Source organism: Manihot esculenta, chromosome 4 (genome assembly GCF_001659605.2).
Source record: "Manihot esculenta cultivar AM560-2 chromosome 4, M.esculenta_v8, whole genome shotgun sequence".
NCBI lineage: Eukaryota > Viridiplantae > Streptophyta > Magnoliopsida > Malpighiales > Euphorbiaceae > Manihot > Manihot esculenta.
The window spans coordinates 33337871-33340874 of NC_035164.2; positions in this window are offsets into that span (position 1 = coordinate 33337871).

Below are 3004 nucleotides of genomic sequence, written 5' to 3' on the forward strand. Positions count from 1 at the left end.
CGCATGGCAGAAACGCGTGGCCCAATCCTGGAGAGACCTTTACACGTCACCAGCAAGCAAGACAATGTATAAAAGAGGAGTCCCCTCCTCAGAAAGCTTAAGCCTTATTCAATAATATAAAACCCTTGTAAAACCCTATTCTATTGGATCTCAGATCATCAATTGGCGCCGTCTGTGGGAAACGAAGGAGATCTTTTCATCACCGGAGTTTTCACTTTCAAAACCCACTGAGATCCACGATGGCAAACCACCAAGAAAGTAACCTTAATATTCCAAATGACCTGAGCTCTGCCCAAGAGGGGCAGCAGTTCTCCTTTTCTAGCCCTACAACGTTGAATAACCAAACACCTATTTCTCTTAATCCCTCGCCAAGCTTGGCAGGGAATACTCCCACCATGACCCTATCTAACCAAGATATTCAAACCATGGCTCTCCAACTACAAACCACTGCTCACTGGTTGGGGCAGATAATGCAACAAAGGGGACTTAGCACCCCAGTAAACGCACTCCCAGTAGTGGAGGAACCCAGAACCGATGAACCCCAACCTACCTCTGCCCGCCTCCAAACTAACAACCACGATGCCGGAGAAGAGGAAGAACCGGAGGCCCGAATCCATGGGAGAAGGGCAAGAGAGTTGATAGAAAATGAAGAGGTGGACGACTATTCTGCTGAAACAACCAGGGAAACGGGAACTGAAACAGAGGAGGAAGAATGTAGTTTGGGCAAAAGATCCAGCCCGGAAGACGAGAAAATGAACCAAAAGCTGAAAAGGTTGAAGGAGCAGCTCCTAGCCGAGCTAGGTAAGAAAGATCAGAGTCAAACCTCCTTGCCTACTTCTTCTCCCTTCTCAAAGTTAATGCAGCAGGAGACCGTTCCCAAAAAGTTTATGATGCTGCCGATGGCGGCCTATAATGGGGCTGGTAACCCGAGAGAGCATGTCATGAACTATAAGACCTTCATGGAGTTGCAAACTCTGTCAGATGCTCTGATGTGCAAGGTGTTCCCAACAACGCTCTCGGGACCAGCGAGTGCATGGTTCAACAGCCTGGAGGCCGGAAGCATTAAAAGTTTCGGAGATCTTGCCACCCGCTTCATTAGCCGGTTCGTAGCCGGGGTGCCAGCAGATAGGAAGACGAGCTATCTGGAAACAGTGAGACAAAAAGCTGGTGAATCCCTCAGAGAGTATGTCGCTCGTTTCAATACGGAGGCCCTGCAGATTCCCGAGCTTGACGAAGGAAGGGCGGTAGAGGCCATGCAAAAGGGAACAACCTCTGCCGAGTTCTTTGGTTCTCTGAGCAGGAAACCTCCGACCTCACTGGCCGAGTTGATGAAGAGGGCGGAAAAGTATATAAGGCAGGATGACGCCTTAGTAACGAGTAGATTTGCCAAAGGGGTGGCAGGAAAAGAGAAAGCCCCGGAGGAGGGGAGGCCGGAGAAACACGAGAAGAAGCGTGGAAAGAGGCCTGAGCCGTACAAGCAGGCCTGGGAAAGAAGGGATCAAAGGCCTCCCCCTCCTCCCAGGGCTCATGAACCAAGAGTGCTCCCTCCTTGGGTCCCGGAGAAACCGACTCCATTAAATGCGTCCAGAGCCGAGGTGCTCATGGCTGTCCAGGATAAGGAGTTTCTCCAGTGGCCCAAACCTTTGAAGTCGGAAGCAGATCAGAGGAATCCTGACAAGTATTGTCAGTACCACCGGACGCATGGCCACGATACAAATAACTGTTTTCAGTTAATCGCGGAGATTGAAAGATTGATAAAAAGGGGGCATCTCAAAAATTTTGTGAAGAAACCGGAGGGGCAGAGGCCTCAACCCGGTCCGGCAGCCCAGATGCCCAGGAGAACTGGAGCTGGACCAGTGAATGATGGGTCCAGTGGGACTATTAATATGATTGTTGGAGGAACTGGAGGACGGATGAACCGTCGAGGAAAGAAGAGAAACCGGGAAGGGGAGACCAGCAATGGCGAGGTTATGCAGATCGTTGAACACTCTCCCATGACCATCGCTTTCTCTTCGGAAGATGCACAGGGCATTCAGATGCCCCATGATGACGCGCTTGTCATTGAAGCAGTCATTCATAATTTTCGGGTGAAGAAGGTTCTGGTGGATGATGGGAGTAAGGTCAATTTATTGCCATATCGGGTTTTCCAGCAGATGGGAATCCCAGAGGAACAGCTGGTTCGGGACCAGTCACCCATCAAAGGGATCGGAGGAGCACCGGTACTTGTAGAAGGGAAGGTGAAGCTGGCCCTTACCTTGGGAGAAGCACCCAGAGCTCGCACCCATCATGAGGTGTTTTTGGTGGTCAAACTCCCACTGAGCTACAATGCGATTTTGGGGAGGCCGGCGTTGTTCAACTTTGAAGCTGTCACTAGCATCAGGTATTTGGCACTCAAGTTCCCAACGGAAGAAGGAGTGGGAATGGTCCGGGGCAGCCAGGAAGAAGCAAGGGCGGTATACTTGGCCACAGTAACAGAGCCAAGCTCAACTGGAGAAGCACTTGACTCGGAAGTTCTGGAGGTCAGAGATGAAACAAAAGAGGCCCGGACAGAGCCAGTCGGAGAGTTGGAGACTTTCCCCTTATCAGAAGCAGATGCAAGCAAGGTCTTCAGTTTTAATGCCAGCCTCACCAAAGAACAAAAAGGTGAAGTCATGACCCTGATCCGAGGTCACGCGCCGACCTTCGCATGGAAGCCCTCAGACATGCTGGGAATTGACCCCAAAGTGATGACACACCGATTGAATGTCCTCCCCGAGGCCAGACCAGTAAAGCAAAAGAAGAGAGTAGCGGGAAGAGAGAAGCAGCAGGCTACCCAGGAAGAAGTGCAGAAGCTAGAAGAGACAGGCTTTATTAGGGAGGTTATGTACCCACAGTGGTTGGCAAATCCTGTGTTAGTCAAAAAAGCCAATGGCAAATACAGGATGTGTATAGATTTTACCGACCTGAATAAGGCCTGCCCTAAAGATTGTTACCCCCTCCCCGATATTAATAAGATGGTCGACTC